Source organism: Aedes albopictus, chromosome 2, assembly GCF_035046485.1.
Source record: "Aedes albopictus strain Foshan chromosome 2, AalbF5, whole genome shotgun sequence".
NCBI classification, from domain to species: Eukaryota; Metazoa; Arthropoda; class Insecta; order Diptera; family Culicidae; genus Aedes; species Aedes albopictus.
In genome coordinates this window covers 402,786,701-402,808,370 of record NC_085137.1, presented here as the reverse complement: position 1 = coordinate 402,808,370, position 21,670 = coordinate 402,786,701, and the positions used below count along the sequence as shown (strand labels likewise).

Sequence of the window (21,670 nt, the reverse complement as noted above, 5' to 3'; positions counted from 1 at the left end):
AGAGATTCCCGGAGAAATTCCGGAATGACTTCTGGTGAAATCTATGGGAAAATTTTTGGAGAAGTTTTAGAATCTAAAACTTCTCCAAAAAATCTCCCAAAGATTTCACCAGAAGTCATCCCGGAATTTCTCCTAGGACTCCTTTTGGATTTGTTTCAAGGATTCCTGCAGCAATTCCTTCAAGTATTGGTCTATATCAATTCCTCTAAGGGATATTTCGGCAATTTATGAAAGGATTTCTTCATGAAATTCTTCAAACATTACACGATTTTTTTAGGATCCCTCCAAAATCATCTGCCAGAAATTCTTTAAGGACTCCTCCAAACTATCTTCCAGAGATTCTTGTAATTAATCCAAGGATTCTTTAAGGAATTCTTTGAAATTCTTTATAAAATACTTCAACGGTTCCTTCCGGATTTTCTTCTCAGATTCCTCCAAAGATTCTTCCACCAGGAATTCTTTGGGCAATTTCTAATAAAATGTCTCTAAAAATATTTCGGGTATTCCACTAACAATTCATTCTTCGAAGAATTCCTTCAAAGAATTCTAAGAGTTCTAAAAAAAACCTCTATGAACTCGTCCAGGGATCTCTTCAAAGACTCATCCGGCAGTTTCTTCAAGAACTTCTCCAGGAATTCTCCCAAGGATTAGTCCAATTTTTTTTCGAAGAATTGTTCCCCTATTCATTATTGAGGATTGTTTCCAAGGATTTCTCCAAGCTAAAGCCTACAGAATGCATTCTTCAATAATTCGATTTTTGAAGGATTTCCAAAGAAAGTTATTCAAGGATTGCTTCAGGAATTCCTCCAATGAAAACTGCATTAAATCCTCGTAAAAATTTCTCCAATAAATCCACCAGGATTTCCTCCACGATAACCACTAGAAATTCTTTGAAAAATTCTTCTAAGAGTTCACCAAGATTTTTTCCCAGGATATCATCAAGCATTCTTCCAGGAATAGGACAGATCAGTGAAGTACTAGATTTGTAGTAATGAGCTGAATGTATGTATGGTGAGATGGTCAATTCTCCGTTTCTGCAAAGAAATGATGCAAAAAGCGTGGGTATTATGATTCCTGGCCTAATTAGATGCTGTTTGTGCAAAACTTCGGGCAACAGTGTTGTTTTCTCCATTTCTTGCAACATAAACAACATAGTTATCCAAATTTTGCTCAAACAGCATCAAAATAGGCAAGGAATCATAATACCCACGCTTTTTGCACCATTTTTTTGCAGAAAAGGAGAATTGACCTTCTCACCATACAAAAATTCAGCTCATTACTACAAATCTAGTACTACAACGAACGTGCCCCATTGTTCCACGAATTCTTTTGAAATTTCTACTGGAATTTTACCTGAGATTCCACCTGAAATTCCACCATGCATTCCGGAAGGAGTTCCTTTACTAAATGAATTCTTACAGGAATTGCACCGAAAATTCCTCCATAACTTCTACAGGGAAATTCCACAACTAATGCCACCAGGAATAACATAATGAATTTCTCCGGGAGTTTCTCCAAGAATTCCAGCTCGTATTCAACCTCAGATTGCTTCAGGAATCCCTCGAGTAGTTCAAGCAGAAGTTTCTCTGGAATTCCATCATAAATTCCAGCAGTTCCTCTAGGAATTCCTCCAAGTGTTACATAAGGAATTCCTCCAGATATTTTACCAGGGATTTTTGTAAAAAAATCATCACTAATTCCACCAGAATTTACATGAGGAACTTTTTAGTAATTATGCTAGAAGTTTCTCCTGGAATTCCATCTGGGATTCTACATCTACCTGAAATTCCATGAATTCCAGCAGAAGTTCCTCTAAGAAATCCTTGAAAAATCACTCCGCAGCAGTTCATCCTGAAATTACATAAGACATTTATTCAGAAATTTCACCGGGAATTACTCTAGAAATCCCACGAGGAGGTCTTCCACCACGAAATACATAAGAACTTTCTCCAATAACTATACCAGGAGTTTCTCCAGGACTTCCACCAGGAGATGCTCTAGGAAATCTCCCAGTTTCTCTAGGTGAAGTTTCTCTAGGAATGCCTCAAAGAATTGAACAAGGAAGTCCTCCATGAGATCCAGTAGAAGTTCCTCTAAGAACTCTTTTAAGAATAAACTCCATGAATTCCTCCAGAAACTCAACAAAATTTTCACCAGGGATTCCTTTTGAAATTTTACAACAAATTCCAACAAGAATTTCACAACAAATTCCACCAGGAATAATATAATGAAATTCTATAGTAGTTATTCAGGGGGTTCCTCAAGAAATTCCAGCTCGGTTTCTATCAGAGATTTTTCCAGGAATTACTCCGAGAATCCTCCAGAATTCTAGTAAAAGTTTCTCTTTGAATTCTGTCTGGAGTTACTTCATTAACTCCATTAGACATTTCAACCAGGAATTCCTCCATCAATTCCAGCAGAAGTTTCTCAAAGAATTCCTCCAGGAATCACTCTATGAATTCCCACAGGAATTACGTAAGAAATTCTTCCGAGAATTCCATCACGGATTTTTTTCCAGAAATTACACCAGTAATTCTATCAAAAGAATTCCACACAGAACCTCACCAGTATTACATGGCCGGCGTTAAATCAGACCGGACCATCTGTTTTTCAACGATTTCTGGCAAATGCCCTGCAAGAACTTGGGATGTCAAATGTAGTGCATTTTTGTCCAAAATACTATAGTTCCTTCATGTAGAGAAACATCTGCTTCAAAATAATGACGAGAAGTTCAGAGTTTTCGAATTCCTTCGCATATTTTTAGCTATCAATAAAACCGCTTAGTCCACTCTGACCGAACGCCGACCACATAAGGACTTTCTTAAGTTATTATACAAGCAGTTTCTCCTGGAATTGGGTTTTTAAATTAAGAAAAATGTTCGATTTTTTGATTTTATACGAAAGAGCACCTTTTTCTGAGCCACTATGATTTTTTTCAATTTTTTAGAACTTTATTTTGGTACTTAAAATCAATTACAAAGAGATTTTTTGAAATCACCTTTTGACAGCTGGTTAACTGTTTGACAGCTCCACCCAGTACAAAATGCGACGAGGGGTGATTTGACAAATCGCTCCAATACAAACTTCAAACTGATTTGTAAATAGGTTCCCGGGCACCAAAATTCATGAAAATTTGGATTTCGGCTCAGTTTCGCATGCAGATCCAGAATATGGAATTATCTCAACACCGCTAAAGAAGCCAATTCCATCTGGGATTCTGCCTGAAATTCCTTCTGGAATTTCATCAAGAAGTCCTCCATGAATTCCAACAGAAGTTACTCAAAGAATTCCTTCATGGATCACTCCATGAATTCATCTAGAAATTTCACCAGGAAGTCTTCACGAGATTCCACCATGAATTACATAATAGATTTCTCCAATAAGTATACCAGGAGTTCCTCCAGGACTTCTTGGAATTCTAGCAGAAATTTCTCTAAGAACTCTTTTCGGAATTACTCCATTAAATCCTTCAGGAATTCCACCATAAATTTATCCAGAAATTCCTCCAGAAATTAAACAAGTAATTCCACAAGGAATACCATAATGCATTTCTCCAGTAATTATTCAGGGAGGCCTCCAGGAATTCTATTTGAGATTCCTCAAGGAATTACTTGAATTAATTGAAAATTCAATGTTTTCATTTCAATGATACATGGGAAGGACGTGGGAGAAGCTGGTCCTGCTTTTATTATTTGTTGTATTAGGGCCTGTCCATAAACTACGTAGACCCTTAGGGGGGGACGGGGGGGTCTGGCAAAAGTCTACGCTTTATACAAATTTCGAAAATTTTGTATGAACAAAAGTCTACAGAGGGGGAGGGGGGTCTGAGATTGCCCAAAATGAGTCTACGTACACTGCAAATTTTGTTTGCTGGTATTCAGCAAATTTTGCTGATTTTTTTTGTGCTGATTTCATTCAGCAATACGAATTTACTGAGTATCAGCAATTTTTTATCAACTTGCTGAACCATCCAGCAATTTTGACAGTTGATCAGCAACGTTGTGCTGATACTCAGCAAAAATTTTGCTGAAATTCAGCAATTTATTTTGCTGATTTTTTTTGTGCTGAAAGCATTTCCAAAAATTTGGTGTGTAGTTTATGGACAGACCATTATTTAAAATTGACCCCAATGAAAAGCAGGAATTGCTTTGTTAAACAAACGTCAGAATTTCCACCAAGGGATATCTCTGTTGTTTTTTTTTTTTAATTTTCACTTCCCCTAGCAAAAATGATTATGACAACATTATTTTCAACAACTAATGAGCATTTCAGATAGATGATGCTCATTGACGGAAATTCACAAAGCAAAATGGTGAAACTTCAAAATTTATTTTTTCACATGAAATTTCGTGACAGTTTCCATCACTGCGAGCCAGCTCATGATATTTTCCGATGAAATTTTGTTTGATCTTTTCATGTGTAAGATAACCACAACTCTTTGAGCATGCTGTAATTATTCCGGAAGAGTCGTAGATTAAAATATAAATATATCGACAAATATGTTCAAAATCAATGCTATCAGGGTAGGGTCTTGTACTATTTAGGCAGGTGTACCTATTTTGGGCACTTGCCGCTATAGCAAAGTCAATTCCAAACCGATTGATTTGAATTTTTGTACAGAGTATGTACGTGTCTAACTCTGTACAAAAATTCAAATCAATCGGTTTGAAATTGGCTTAGTTATAGCGCCAAGTGCCCAAAATAGGTACACCTGCCCAAATGGTCAATACCCTACCTACTTGTTAGAAATCTGAACCAAAAGTCTTAAGAAGCCTATTTCTCAGAAGACAGACCGGTTAACGATGCATCGCATCGTATCGTGCACGAGACCAAAGCGTGCACAAAGCCGGCGCACTTCGAACACTGAACTTCTCGTCTGGATCTAATCATCTCACTCAAAATCAGAGAGCGCAAAAATGCACATTCATTCATATCACAGACTGAAAACGGAACGGAATATAAAATCTCACACAAGATATGGCGGCAGAGAGGATCTCACCACCGCCAGTCATCTCACTTGGCACAGATCTCGCCGAAGTGAGCTGAATGCTTTCGTCCGAGGTATTCCTATATTCCATGACTACGGTGCGTGCTGCTGCTGCTGCATCTCACCGGTGTACTCTCTTCTCGTATCGTTTTTTTTCCTGCTTTTTACCTCTATGAGGATGGTGGATATGGCAAATGGCAACTTCCAATTTAGGGAAAAATTTCTTCAGCGACTCCTCGCTGAAGATTAAGGGGCTGAATATTGACGAGATGCAGAACCTAAATCAAACAAGTCTCCTCCACTTACCTGTTTTGCTCCGTTTACGTCCGGCTTATCTCCGTTTGCGGATCTTTTTCCTCGGTTTCCTATTTATCTCCCTCGGTCTGGAAACCGGATTCACACTCACTCTGTGTTTGCACTTTGTTTCTGGTTTCTTCAGAGGTGGTTTAAAATATTTTCACTATTTGCCGCGAATCATTCACTTTGCGTCGCTTTTCTTCACCGAAAATTCTCTTTCCAGCTGTTGCACTATCTAAGCACTCAAAATGCTGCGGCTTCTTGCAATGCGAATAAACCTAAACAAAAATCAACATAAAAATCAGCATTAAAAAGCACACTGCTTGGCGATTGCAAAATTAAAGACACCGATGATGACGATGACGACGACGACGACCACGGCAAGCATTCGCACGCACTCCGCAAGTAGAGCTGTTTACCAGGTTCTTCTCTTTGCACAACTGAACTGAACTGCGAACAGACGACTGACACTCGATCTCACCGACTGGGTGGTGGGATGAATGGTTTCTAGTCTAGTGGGTTGGTTGGTTGGTAGCCAGGCAAGGGTCCAACGATGACGACAACACATACATACGACGACAACGATGAGGACGAGGACGGTCCACGCATTCGCTATGCATGCGTAATATGAAGATGAACGACGACGCACGCGATGTCGGTGGGTTGGGTGGTTGATATGGTATGCGGCAGTGCTGCCAGATTGGATATCAGGTGGTATAGTTTACAATAAACACCTCAATGTGTTTTCGGCCACCCTTTTGTATAATTGGACCAAATTGTATACTGAAACCTTTATGAAACCGCATGGAAAGCCTCTAAAACTCCTTGGGTTTCCACTGGAGTTCTTTTAATGCTCCCTGATTCCTCCTGAAACCCTCCTGGAAAGTCTTAAAACGCCACTGGAATCTTCTAGATAAAACCATTTGAAATCCTTTTGTTCCCTACATTTACCGTAATCCGGGGTCAAATTGATCACTTTAAAACAACTTTTGCGGATAACATCAGTGGCAATTCAAATATAATTGTAAAAGTAGCATGTTTCATACATGATTGAGTCAATGTAATTTTTATTGATGTTTATTTTTGGTTTATTTAATTTGAGCTAAATAATAACATAAGAAGTTGTCAGGTCCGCTTATATAATACTACTATTAAACATCTTCTGTAATTTTTATTTCTGAAGATGTTTTCTGTGTTACTTGGGATATTTCAAAAAGAATTTCTGTATACGAACCAGATGACGTAAAAAGTTTGAGATCATTACGACGCTTAAGAGCTCATAGTATGGAATCACAATGTAGTACCGGAATGATCAATTTCACCCCGGTTCACGGCATGCCTTTTAAAACGCCACTGAAAACAATTGACATCCCATTTGAACATCCCTGGACACCCACAAGGAACCTGGAATCTACAGGGTATACTCAAAATAACTGGAACAGGTAAAATTTTCACTTTTCAAAAAATGTTCAACTAGCTGTAATTTTTCGATAAGGGCATCAAATGTTTTCAAATTTTAACTGTAAGTTCATCAACTAGTTGTGTATCAGTGGTCCAATTTTGGAAAAGATCGGGCTTTTCTACATGAAGTTAGAAAGGTTCTAGAAAAAGGTATAATAACTTTGAGCTGTTATATCTCCGGAATCAATGAACCGAATGCAATGAAATTTTGAACACTTATGACTTATATAATGAACATTTAAAAACATTTGACTAAATTGGAAGTTATATATAAGAAAAAAAGTTATAGCGATTTTATTTATTCTATGTTTAATTAGTAAATTTATCTATTTTTCATATGCATCCCATAACTTTTTCAATTTAATGCCGGCAATTTGGTTGCTTTCCTTCAAAACATAAATATATTCAAGTCAATTAGAGAGAATTTAAATGAACTATAATTACTATCCATAATTTTAAAACGATGATGAACTTTCGGATAAATTTGTGTTATATTAGAAAAATAATCTAATCGTTTTAATTTTCTTTCATGTAAAGATTTTTAAGTTTAGTCAAAAGTTTTTAATAGCCCGTTATACTAGTCATAAATGATCAAAATTTTATTGCATTGGGTTGGTTGAATCCGGAGATATAACAGCTCGAAGTTGGCTATCGTATAATTATACCTTTTTCTAGAATCTTTCTCACTTCATATAGAAAAGCCCGATCTTTTCCAAAATTGGACCACTGATGCATAACTAGTTGATGAACTCACAGTAAAAATTTGAGAATATTCGATGCCCTTTTCGAAAAGTTACAGCTAGTTGAACATTTTTGAAAAGTGAAAATTTTACCTGACCCAGTTATTTTGAGTATCCCCTGTATTTGCAGACCTTTGTTTCTCCCTGAAACGCCCATGATGTGCACGAAAATTTTATTGAAACCTCCTGCAACACCATGAAATTCATGAGATCCCCTGAATCCTCTTGAAAGCTCCATTGGAACCCTCTTAAGCTCTGAAGCCTCCTGAAAGCCCGTAGGAGCCACCATGAAACAGCTCAAAACCCTTCTGTAATCCCTGAAACTTCCTGAAACGCCTTCAAACCCCAGTACAACAGACAATTTGGAATTTCTACTACGGAGTGAACCGTTCAACAATGAGTTATTTCACAGAGAATCAAAACTACATTCTAAACTGTTTAGCATTTGGTAAATTAACCCCGATAACCAATTTGCATGTTCATAACCGTGTTAGGACACTAGCCAGATGAAGTGAATAAAGAAAAAATAAATAATTTCAGTTTAGAATCAACAAACGTTAAAATACACGTACATAAAAATAAAAAAAAACGTGTTATACGTACTTTTATGCGGTGAAGTTACATCGTATAACATGCAGCAAAAGTACCTTGTGCGTTCAAAAGTCAAGACGATATACGTGCATTGGCGGAACAATAATAATGCTTTATGACTTGAAGCGACATCTTATACGATTTACGATGTGCACTATTACGACGTTATAAAGCATCTTATGTGACTTAATAAGCAAAGCAAAGCAAAGCTCAATTTTTACCACTTTATGTTATTTGGATTAATAAGACAAGTTGAATCTGCTTGAATTGTTTCGTTGTCCATATAAAAATCGGTCTAAATTCATTATAATTTTATGTGTCGTTTTTTTTTACAGTAATATTTTGTGCTGGGCACTTGTAGCCAATATATTATTTTTTCATTATTATTAAAGAGGCGTAGTTTTTTTTTTTTTTATCTGTATTAAGGCTAGTTCATCTCGAGACCAACGCTTTATTTCCCTTCCGAAGGAAGAACTCACATTTTGCGAGTTTGTCGGGAGTGGGATTCGATCCCAGGTCCTCGGCGTGATGGTCAAGAGTTCTAACCATCACACCAGGTCCGTTCCCGCGTAGTTTGTATGCACACTTTATCGAGTGTAAAAAAAAAAAAACTTTATCGAGTTTATTCTTACATCTATGCATGGAAATTAGACTAACATAATATGAAAAGTATTAAGTTGAGCCGTATAATGATCGCAGTACGCGCACTTATGCGAATTCATGTCAAAGAAACTTTGAACATGATTTAAAAGAAACTTTTTCAAAAACTTTTGTATGTAAACTTAACCCAAAGTTGCCAAATTTTCTAAAAAATTAATATAAACTAACGATAGTGTCGCTGGAAATTGGGTCGACCAAATTTTAAGATGGGAGCGGTAATATAACCCATTTTCTATTAGCTTTCAACTGCTTTTTATAGAACTTAGCTAAAAAATCTAGAAAAAAAAGTTATTAAGTAAATTAATCGTTGATGTCATCGACCCAAAGTTTGGGGTCACTATCGTAAAACAAGGAAAAGTGATTTGTTGATATCTTTGTCATCTTTCATTCAATTTTAATTCTGCTTGGCTTATTTGAAACATAATGAATGATACTTACTGCATAGACATTGAACCACACATATTTATTGAAACTTATATACTAAAACTTAACGTGAAGTTGCCTCATTTTTCGAAATGTGATGAAATGTATTAACTTTACATAACATTTTTATATATAAAAATCGTTAAATATGTTAAGTTAAAGATTTCAAACGTAAATTTAGTTAATTATCTTTGATATGAGCATAAAGAATTAAAATTGGACTATAGATGACGAGGATATCATCAAATCACTTTTCCATGTTTTACGAAAGTGACCCCAAACTTTTGGCTGTTACATCATATTGAGGGGTGACCCCAAACTTTTGGTCGATGACATGAAGAGTTAATTGACTTAATAACTTTTTTTCAATATTTTTTAGCTAAGTTCTGTTAAAAGCAGTTGATATAAATAGAAACCCAATAGAAAATGGGTTATATTACCGCTCTCATCTTAAAATTTGGTCGACTCAACTTCCAGCGACACTGCCATAAGTTTATGTTCATTTTTTTAGAAAATTTGGCAAATTTGGGTTAAGTTTACACCAATTTTTTTGAAAAAGTTTCTTTTAAATTATGTTCAAAGTTTCTTTGACTTATTATCTTTTGAATGAGACCTAGGGTTTAGAAATCAGACGGAAATTGGCGAAGATATGGGCCTAAAACAATGACATGTTTTTCAGGGGGTGACCCCAAACTTTTGATCGGGAGTGTACGTGCATTGGAGGAACAATAATAATGCTTTATGGCTTGAAGCAACATCTTATGCGATTTACGATGTGCACTATTACGACGTAATAGAGCATCTTATGCGACTTAACCCTCTAATACCCAATCCCGCCTTTAGACGGGGTATAGTTTAAGCATTTTTGTAATTTTTGTTTCGTGGAAAATCTTTTTTTTGTTATATTTTTGGCTGATATTTAGGACTGTTCTGTATACCTCAAAATGATTTTGGTGTATTTTAAAGCGTATTTACATTTTTTTTTAAATCATTGAAAAAATTATGTTCTAGTCACCTTTTAGAAGTCATTGTTTATTTTGTATAGAATCGCTACAATTAACATATTTTAATTTTTTTCCAAATCATTCTATCCTTGTTTAATAGTTTAAGTGAATCGAATACACTCTAAAATTATTTTCCTTAAAATTACACGGAAAATAAAATTTTCTATGAAAAAATTTTAAAATAATAATATTTCAACAATAATCATAAAATCTCAAAATGTTTTCATCTCAAAAAATCCGTTCCCCAAATTGGCTTCCAGGAAAAATATAAAAGTGTGGGGATGTTCAAAAATAAAAATTAGAAAAATCAAAAACTGAAATTCACGAAATCGAGAATAAAAAAGAATCATCTTCCAAAACATGTTTAAATCGATTTTAGATGACGAAAAATGATATTTAGATCAAAATCAAATATTTGGGTATTAGAGGGTTAATAATATAAAAACAAACACAATATTTGCCACTTCATTGCCGAACTAATGTCATTAGGACTTATCTAATAAAGACAAGTTGAATCTGCTTCTTTTGTTTCGTTGTTCATATGAAAATCGGTCTTTATTCATTATAATTTTATGTGTCGTTTTTTAACAGTAATATTTAATTCTGGGCACTTGTAGACAACATAAACCAGTGGTGCTCAAACTGCGGCCCGCGGGCCGCATGCGGCCCTTGAAGCTCTTGAATGCGGCCCGCAGAGTACTTTGGAAAAAAGTTACTAATTGTTCAAAATAATGAAAATTTTTTTATAATGCTTAGAACTCTTATAACATTTCTTGTTCAGTTTTGATAAGATTAATTAAACATGACAATATCAATGCTTTTTAATAATTTTCTGATTAATGAAAAAGTTTTGAAAAAGTAGCAATATTCTTACAAATATTGACTGCAGATAACTAAAATTATTCCAATTATTATTTGAAACTTTTGGTCTTACTGAGATGAAATTGGAGATGTTTTTATAAACGACAAATACTTTTTAGAAGAGTTTTTGATGCTGTCTTCAGCTAAGTCAATTTTGCTAATTGTTATAATTAGTGGGAAGTAACTAGTATAAACAAACATTTTGATCAATTTTGATAGTAATTAGCACAAAAATATTAAATATTAGTTTCTTTGGTTCTCTATTTTCAAATTAAATCAAATTAAACTTCATGAAAGTTCAAAAAGAGACGGCATTCTCGAAGTCTGTTATGCTTTTAAGCTTCCTATTGCATCACGTTGGGAATAGCTCGCTGTCGTAGTGCACGATTTGGGTCAAAATGACCCTAACGCCATAGGAGGATTAATGACCAAACTAAGTTTTTTAAGGCAAAAGTATTTAAGTATCAAGAGTCGAGAATTTCCAACTATCTGTGATTTCGTTTAAAATTGCATTTGTGAAAAGCTTATAACACCCTTATTAAGTGTAAGAGTTAATTTAGGTTTCTTTTTATTCAAATGATAATTTTTACTCTGCGGCCCGCGACTGAGCCGCAAAATCACAATTTGGCCCGCGGTATGCTTCAACCTGAGCACCACTGACATAAACTATTCTAACTTATGCGAGTTTGTATGCACACTTTATCGAGTGTAAAAAAAAACCTTATCAGGTTTATTTTTACATCTACGCGAGTTAGACTACCATAATATGAAAAGTATCAAGTTAAGTCGTAAAATCATCACAGTACGCGCAATTATGCGATTTCATGTGACGCATATAAAATTTATCACAATAAAACATCAGATTACCGACTTTTCGAACCATCTAAGCAGACTACCCTTTTCGAATGAGTGTAATCAGTTTTGTAACTTTAAATTCCCCCCTTTTTTCATAAGGCGGAATTAAAAGGTACAAAGATTATCGTTTACTACGATATAGTCATACCTTAAAAAAGTTGATTTTAATTATACGACTTCACCAGATACCGTGGATACACAGTAATGGATCACACACGGTTACGGATCAATTTAATGTTTACGGTCGTATGTTGCAGCTTAGCATGGCATGGCGTGGCATAGTATAGTGTTTATGCTATGAAGGCTATGCTAAGTTATGTCATGCTGTGCAGTGAGGCGACATTTGACCGTTGATCCGTAACCGTGTGTGATCCATAACTGTGTATCCACGGTACATCTCATCATTTTTTATTAAATAACGAAGCAATATTTTTAAAATCGGTTTTCGTACACATGTAGAGTAAGGATCAAGGTGTCTTCTGATTATTTTCCCTGGTAGAAAATGTTTTTCGTTTTTACGTAAACCATTTTTAAACAAAATTTCACAAAAAAAGCTTCTGCAAATATTGTTTTGTTCTCTAATAAAAAATCAAAAACCAAAAAAATGAGGAAATGCTTTCAGTTTCGCCTTAATTTCGCCCTTTTTACCCTTCTTACACCCATAAGAAGGGTATAAATACCGCTTGGAAAACCGACTTTCGATCCGAGGCCCGCAGGGCCGAGTCACATATACCAATCAACTCAGCTCGACGAATTGAGCAAATGTCTGTATGTGCGTGTGTGTGTATGTGTGTGTGTATGTGTGTGTGTATGTATGTTACAAAAAAATGTCACTCACGGTTCTCAGCCGTCTGTTGACCGATTTGAGTTCTCTTGGAAGCAAATGAAAGCTACTACATCCTAGTAGAACGCTATTGAATTTTATTTTGATTGGACGTTCGGTTACCGAGATATCTTTCAAAGAGTGCTAGGGAGTAGTACAACTTAATTATTTTAGATATTTTTGACAAAGTGTATCACCATAAATTTCTCAGCCGTCTATCAACCGATTTGGGTTCTTAAGGCCCCAAACGAAAGCTACTACATCCTAGTAGAACGCTATTGATTTTTTTTTTTTGATTGGACGTTCGGTTACCGCGATATCTTTCAAAGAGTGCTAGGGAGTAGTACAACTTAATTATTTTAGATATTTTTGACAAAGTGTATCACCATAAATTTCTCAGCCGTCTATCAACCGATTTGGGTTCTTAAGGCCCCAAACGAAAGCTACTACATCCTAGTAGAACGCTATTGATTTTTTTTTTTATTGGACGTTCGGTTACCGAGATATCTTTCAAAGAGTGCTAGGGAGTAGTACAACTTAATTATTTTAGATATTTCTGTCAAAGTGTATCACCATAAATTTCTCAGCCGTCTATCAACCGATTCGGGTTCTTAAGGCCCGAAACGAAAGCTACTGCACCCTAGAAGAACGCTTTTGAATTTCATTCCGATTGGACATTTTGTAACCGAGATATCTTTCGGGGAGTACTTTGGAGTAATACAACTTAACTTTTTAAGAGGTCTTTGACAAAATGCTTCATAATAAATGAATCAGCCGTGTGTGAATCGATTTGAGGTCTCTCAGCATCAAATGAAAGCTACAGCATCCAAGTAGTATGCTATTAAATTTCATGCCGTTTGGACATTTTGTTTCCGAGATATCTTTCCACGAGTACTAAGGAGTAATGAAATTTACGCTTTTGAGAGATTTTTGATAAAATGTATCATAATACATTTCTCAGCCGTTTGTCAACAGATTTTTTATGATCATATTTGGTTACACAAGTTAGTTATAGAGCGATTCCAAGCAACAGCATCAAAATTAAGGAAATTTTTTAATTCATGATTTTCTATTGAACTGAAACTTTGCACAGTTTTTCAGTTCCATCTAAATCGCCATTTTTCGATATCAAATTTTTATTTTGAATCACGACTAACTTTTCGAAAGGGTGTATGTGAAAATGGTTCAATAATATTCAAAAATCTGTACAGCCAAAATGGTTCGTTCGATTGCTATGAATTTTTCAGCAAAGTTAGATAACTAAATGGTGATTCCTATGAAAATATACACTGTGAAAAAAACATCTTTTTTAACATTAAAAATATCATTTTTGTCACAAAAACTCAAATATCTCAAAACCCTATCTTTTTACCAACGCAATTTTTTTAGGGAAGACGGTCCATTGTATTAGCAATCTACCATAAAAATTTGGTGATGGTAAACTAATAAACAAAAAAGTTATAACATTTCAAACATTTCACAATTTTCACATTTGGTAAATCTTTTTTTCTGTGTAAATTATTTCGGTCAGAAATCGCAGTTTGATGCTGATTTTATTGTTCAGCAAAGTTAGATAACTAAATGGTGATTCCTAAGAAAATATACACTGTGAAAAAAAATCTTTTTTAACATTAAAAAATATCATTTTTGTCACAAAAACTCAAATATTTCAAAACCCTATCTTTTTACCAACGCAATTTTTTTAGGGAAAACGGTCCATTGTATTAGCAATCTACCATAAAAATTTGGTGATGATAAACTAATAAACAAAAAAGTTATGACAATTCAAACATTTCACAATTTTCACATTTAGTAATAATTTTTTTTAGTGTAAATTAGGCTAATACAAATTTCGATTTTCTCTTATGTCACCGCCCCCTCGGAAAATTTTGGTCGGAATTCAACATTTTGAGGGGGGCACAAATAAAATGTTCAAGAAAATCAACAAATTTAAGGTGTAATTCGAGTTCCACAGAAACTTTCTTAATAAATCCGATGAGTTTATCTATGTTGCCTAATTGTTTGGATATTTTTCCATCGAATACATTTATTATTTATCATCCTCCCCCTTAACGAGTCAACGAGCGCTGTGACAAAAGAAGAAAATGAGATTTGTTCCTGCCTTTATTTCGGCCGGAAATCGCAGTTTGATGCTGATTTTATTGTTAATGGCCTTGCGTGAGTAAAACAAGCTGTTTTTATTATGTATTATGTATATTATATGTACAGTAATGTTCCGATTTTATCACGCCCTCCGCGCATTAGTCGTTTATTCATTATTTGCTGTTACATTTGAGGACAAGTGTTTTCCCTCTTCTTCAAAATGAATGTTGAAAGCGTGTTTTGCAACGTTAAAAATATTGAAATGGGTATAGATGTTGAAGTATATATCAAAGCATTTTTGAAAAGGGGCGTGATTAATTGTTTAAACTGATGTCGCTGATGGTACGGTGACATGACTCTCTGCACTTAGCACTTCTGGCAATTTCTCAGTTGTTGTCGTTTTCGAACTTCCTACGCCCTGCTTTACCGATGATATACAGATGGCTCGTTTGTCAAAGTCTAGACGGCAGGACGTGCAAATGCGTAAATTTGGATTCAATTTGGGCATAACCAGTCTCTTTCAGATTATCTATGGTGCTTTCGGTGAGATTTCGTAACTCCTTTGATCATTTTTTTTCATCAAACGGTCTACAAGAGAGAGTTGAGTTGAAGACCTTTGAGAAAGCGACTGTTCATGTTGTTCGTTAGATTATAATAAACAAAATCACTTATTAGTTTTAACTGACTAGTTTGGTGTTGTTTGCTTGGCTGAAGAAAAAAATTACTATTTAATATCCATAGCGGTAGTATTTTTTTTTTGCTTTTTCGTGAGCATTATCATGGTATGTATACAGACAAACAAACGTAACACTGACGAAATTTTCATTGACCACGCCTTTAACGATCATTTTGAATCTTGGTTGTGGCTTTCATGACCAGAAGAGTGCCCATCATTTTTCTTTGCGTTTGACGTTTCACACTAGCGCCTTCTGATGACGATATTGCACATCGCAGTATTTCGTGAAACATTTCCACCAGGTGGGGGTAGTGTGAACTGGGCGATGGATTTTCACGTGGTAGGTAACTCTCATGCATTTGTTGTTGTTGAAGTTACTCGCATTCTTCCGATCATAAAGTCTGTTCTCTAAGAGGTATTTTTTTGAAGATAAACTAGACGTATACGCGTATATAAAACTTTTATTATACAGCTTTTGTCTTAAAAATAAGTTTAATTCCATTTTTCTTATAATCAACAGCTTTTCAACACTATCAAGGGATTTTTTCACCAGTCACGTACAATAAAAAGTATGACACTCTCAATATTTTTGATCAAAACACTGGATCGCGTCTAAGTTTCAAATAGATACTATAGAAATTATGAATAATCAAATAAAAGTATCATGAAAACAACTTGTTTAATTCAGGCGGTAGCCTTTACAATAAAATCAGCATCAAAAAATAATTCTCAAAATAATTTACACAGAAAAAAAAATTTTTTTGTTACTAAATGTAAAAATTGTGAAATGTTTGAAATGTCATAACTTTTTTGTTTATCAGTTTACCATCACCAAAATTTTATGGTAGATAGCTGATATAAAGGGCCATTTCCCCTAAAAAATTAACGTTGGTAAAAAGATAGGGTTTTGAGATATTTGAGTTTTTGTGACAAAAATCATATTTTTTTTAAGTAAAAAAATAAATTTTTAACAGTGTATATTTTCTAAGGAATCATCATTTAGTTATCTAACTTTGCTAAAAAATTCATAACAATCGAAAAATCCGTTTTTGCTGTACAGCTTTTAGAATATTTTTGAGCTGTTTTAGCATACACCCTTCTGAAAAGTTAGTCGTGAGTGAATATGAAGGTTTGATATCGAAAAATGACGATTTAGATGAAATTGAAAAACTGTGCAAAGTTTCAGATATTTTTGAAATGGTCGCTCAGGATCGACTGACATGACTCCGTGGAATTCCTCTATACATGAAAATGCAATTGCATCAAATACATAAAAGCTACTATCTCTTTGTAATATTTGAGCTTAACAAACAGTAGCAAAAATATCACGGAATGTATGTAGGAAAAGCCTTTTTTTATGATCAAACTTGGTTTTTCAAGGAGCTCTGCATGAAAATGCAATTGCATCAAATACATAAAAGCTACTCTCTTTGTAATATTTGAGCTTAATAAACAGTAGCAAAAATATCACGGAATGTATGTAGGAAAAGCCTTTTTACCCTTCTTACACCCATAAGAAGGGTATAAATACCGCTTGGAAAACCGACTTTCGATCCGAGGCCCGGAGGGCCGAGTCTCATATACCAATGAACTCAGCTCGACGAACTGAGCAAATGTCTGTATGTGTGTGTGTGTGTGTGTGTGTGTATGTGTGTATGTGTGTATGTGTGTATGTGTGTGTGTGTGTATGTGCGTTACAAAAAAAAGTCACGCACGTTTCTCAGCCGTCTGTCAACCGATTTGAGTTCTCTTGGAAGCAAATGAAAGCTACTACATCCTAGTAGAACGCTATTGATTTTTTTTTCGATTGGACGTTTGGTTACCGAGATATCTCTCGAAGAGTACTTATGAGTCATACTTCTAAACTTTTTAAGATTTTTGACCAAGTGTATCATAATAAATATTTCGACCGTTTGTCAATCGATTTGGGTTCTCTTGGCACCAAATGAAAGCTACAGCATCCTAGTAGATCACCCAGAAATTTTATTTCGATTGGACATTTGGTTACAGAGATATCTTTCGAAGAGTACTTCAGATTTATACTACTAAACCTTTTGAGATTTTTGACCAAAAGTATCATAATAAATATCTTAGCCGTCTGTCAACTGATTTCGGTTATCCTGGCACCAAATAAAAGCTACAACATTCTAGTAGAACCCTATACAATTTCATTAGGATTGGACATTTGGTTACCGAGATATCTTTCAAAGAGTACTTGGGAGTAATACAGGTTAACTTTTTGAGAGATGTTTGACCAAGGGTAAGGGTACCATAATAAATATCTCAGCCGCCTGTCAACCGATTTGGGTTCTCTAAGCACCAAATGAAAGCTACAATATGCTTGTATAAGGCCCTGAAATTTTATTTCGATTCGACATTTGATTACTGAGATATCTTACGAAGAGTATTTCAATAAATTCTTTTTTTTATTATATTCACTTGTTATCGTGCATTTGTTTTTGACCAGTCTATGGGAAATTATTTTTCAATAAATGATGCTGACTTCATACAAAGTGTATACTAGCAGGTTATTGTTTTCAACAAAATTATAAATAACAAATTACAAATACACAGGAATTTTATGGAAACTAACAATATGTTAAATGCTTGGTTAAATGAAAGCTTTGAAGAACCAGACAGCCAAAATAACTAGCTAATGCCAAAACTGATTAACTTAGTAGATATATCATTTTTGTCGTTTTTACACCATAACCATGAATACCAAGTACTTCGGAGCTAATTTAATTGACTGATTTAGACAAAGTGTATCTCGCTGATTTTCTTACCCATTTGTTAATCGATTCAAGATCTTTTAGCAGTTAATAAAAGATACAAAATTCCAGAATATGTAAGCTATTTTTTAAACATTCCATACAAGACTCTAGGAAGTGTCTGGCATTTCTGGTAGTTTAGTCCATGGTCCATGATGCTATTTTGGAAACCAATCCACTAGATGCCAAATCCACAATATTTTCTAGAACTTTTGGTCAATTCCACAAAACAAATATGTTAAATACAAATAATACAACAATAATTTTAATAAGTGTAAGAAGGGTTCTGTGCACCATAGGTGGATTAAATCGGGTTTTTTATCATAAATCCAGAAAAGAGGTCCCAAGGTTCTGAGAAGAATTCAAAGAGTTCATATTGGAATTTATAGAATCATCAAGGGAATTTCTACAAAAAATCCTTCCAGGAATCCCAATATTACTGACGAGAATCCCTTAAACCCTTGTGAAAATCTCCAATGGGACTTTGAGGAATCCCGACTGAAATTCCAAAAAAATCAAGACGTTGATTCCCAATAATTACTGTGAGAATCGAAAAAATCCAGAAAGAAAGGTCCTAAAGTTCTGAGGGGAATCCCAACAATGGAATTCCTAGAATCTTCATGAGTATTTCTAAAAACCTATCAGAAATCCCAATAATTCTGACGATAATCCCTGTGAAAACTCCGATGGACATTTGAGGAATCCCGACGAAAGTTCTGAAAATGCTAACGAAAATCCCAAGAATGACTATGAGAATCACAAAGAAAGTTTCTAAAATTCTAACAAGGGTCTCAAGAATTGCTTTTGGAATTACAAGAATCCCTACAAAAAATTTTAATACCTCGACGATAAACTTCAAAAACAATATGCTCTGTCAGTTATCCAGTAGATAACTGACACTGAGGAAGATAACAAGTGGTAGTCGTAATACGCGTATCTGTCAAAGGATAAGCAAAATAAGGCGGAATTAAAAGGTACGAAACTGATTACACTCATTCGAAGATAACTTTCTTCATAAAAGTTCTGATTTTCTTTTGAATCATAACGAAGCTTTTATCAAAAGGATTGTGGAATTCCAAAATGTACGGTAATTCATGTATTTTGGACAGGACGTTGAAAGAATCGTCGCCTAACTTTCTTAGAAAGCAATTGAATATTGACAAAGTTACTATATTATAATACACTTACAATATGAGTATACTTGGCGTCCCTGGTGACAAAACCTTGGCGAAATCAGTCTTGGCTGATTAAATCATGATTTCCAATCGCCCGTAACAAGTGCAATTTGGACACCGAATACAGGGGATGGCCAAAATGTTTGGGATAGGCAACTTTTTTTCTCAAACAAAAAAATTCAACATGCTGTAACTTTTCATAGAGTGCATCAAAAAATCTCAAATTTTGACTGTTTGTCAATCTATTATGTGTGCATCATTGGTACAAATTTGGGCTCGATTGATTAATTTTTCGCGAAGTTAGAACCGTTCGCGTAAAACACTATTTTTTAGACAACTCATTTTTGAGCTGTCATAACTCGGAAACCAGTGAACCAAATTGAATGAATTTTTTAACGTTTATCAACAATATATTGATACTCAATACGACGTTATAAAATGTAATATTTTCTTACGGCGAATTAAGTTATATCGGGTTGAAATTTTTACCCATATAGAGGAAAATAAGTAAAATTTACAATACCACACAAAAATTATTAAATGTGTTTTTCCTTCAATCTAAATAGGCTCTAATATATCTGATTAGAGATAATTTGAGAACAGAAGTGGAAAATCTTTGGATATCAACACTAAAATTTATTCACATTAATGTAAAAAAAATACATTTTTTCGAGAAAAGTCCAAAAAGTGTCAATCCATGATAACTTTTTTCAACGTTTAAAAAGTATCTATGTTTTAATTGTTTGTGAAGCATTTACATATTGTTAGTGTACGTTCAAAATTTCATTCAATTCGGTTTACTGGTTTCCGAGATATGACAGCTCAAAAATGCGTTGTCTAAAAAAAGGTGTTTTACCCGAACGGTTCTAACTTTGCGAAATATTAATCAATCAAGCCCAAATTTGTACCAATGATGCACATATAATAGGTTGACAAACAGTCAAAATTTGAGATTTTTTGATGCGCTCTATGAAAAGTTATAGCATGCTGAACTTTTTTGTGAGAGAAAAAAAAGTTGCCTATCCCAAACATTTTGGCCATCCCCTGTATATGTTTTGGACACCCTCAGATAAATATTATTTGGACAGGGCCATGATCTCAACGTTTAGCCATGAATATTGTTTAATCACGGAAGTAGTGTAAATTAGCGAAGTGTTTTGTTGCAAGTAATAAAATTTCTTCGAGTAACAGATAGTTATTTAGATAAATATTATATTTTTTTTGCAAATATCACCAGACCTACAGAATACGCCTAACAATATGCAATTACACAGCATCTCCATGTAGTTCACGAGATGATCAAAATATATCAACAGTGATACCCCTGTTATATATTTTGGGCACCACCTATTTTAAGCGTTTTATATTAATACTAAGAGATTGGCTGCCTAATTGCAAAAATGCTTTTAAATTTCTTACAATTATAATTCAACGATTTTGAGATGCATATTGTATTTAACTGTGAAGTGTATGTCATCTTGCATACCACCGCATTTGAGGGGTTTCGGTGATCCAATTTACATTTTCGATAACTTTGAAGTAAATTCTTAATTGTTCAGTGTGTTTCAACGTAAGCCAATAAAAAAGGGTCTGATTGTGAAATTGAACTAAGTCAATTTCAAACCAATTGATTCGAATTTTTGTACAGAATTAGATACTATACGTGCCTAACTCTACACAGAAATTCAAATCAATCGGTTTGAAAATGACTTAGTTATAGCGGCAAGTGACAAAATAGGAACACCTGCCCAAATGGTACAAGACCCTATGCTCATCGAAACAAGACTTACATCTCCATGCATGTCCAAATTACATACATATCACTGGATCACTGATCACTGGAAGCATTGAACGTGTCCGTGCCATTTGAACTGTTATAATTTAAAACTTTCTTGAAGAGCCTTCCCGAGTGATGCGAACCAGCTATGGTTCCGCCCTTCACCTCTACGCAACGACAGAATCTGCAGAGTGTGGTTGCGAAGGAATCAATAGCTCTGCACAAAGTTATAAAAAAGATCGCTTGGCGCTTATGGGTTAATTAGTATTTGCGAATGAGGCTTTGCTGATAATCTGCAACATCCGGAACAAAAAGAAGCTAAAAAAATAAGCTGATTGAAAAACCTAGTGAGCTTCGTCAATCAATCTAGCAGATTCTTTTAAAGATATGGGAAGATGAAGAATTGTCTACCAGCTGGTTGGATGGACTCAATGCTAGAAAGGGTTCAGACTAGAGTGTGATAATA

General features: G+C 34.7%; 1 protein-coding gene across 5 annotated transcripts in view; it reads right to left on the bottom strand.

Annotated features, from left to right (window-relative positions):
• The window catches only part of LOC109403647 (zinc transporter foi), a 102,630-nt gene that overhangs the window by 64,462 nt on the left and 16,498 nt on the right, over positions 1 to 21,670 (bottom strand). For 4 of the 5 annotated variants that reach the window (XM_029880323.2, XM_029880326.2, XM_029880325.2 and 1 more), the window contains exon 2: positions 5,294 to 5,562. The exons of the other annotated variant lie outside the window; for it this stretch is intronic. The gene's annotated coding sequence lies outside the window, so the exon portion shown is untranslated. The remainder of the gene's footprint in view (positions 1 to 5,293; positions 5,563 to 21,670) is intronic. 5 annotated transcript variants of the gene reach the window in all.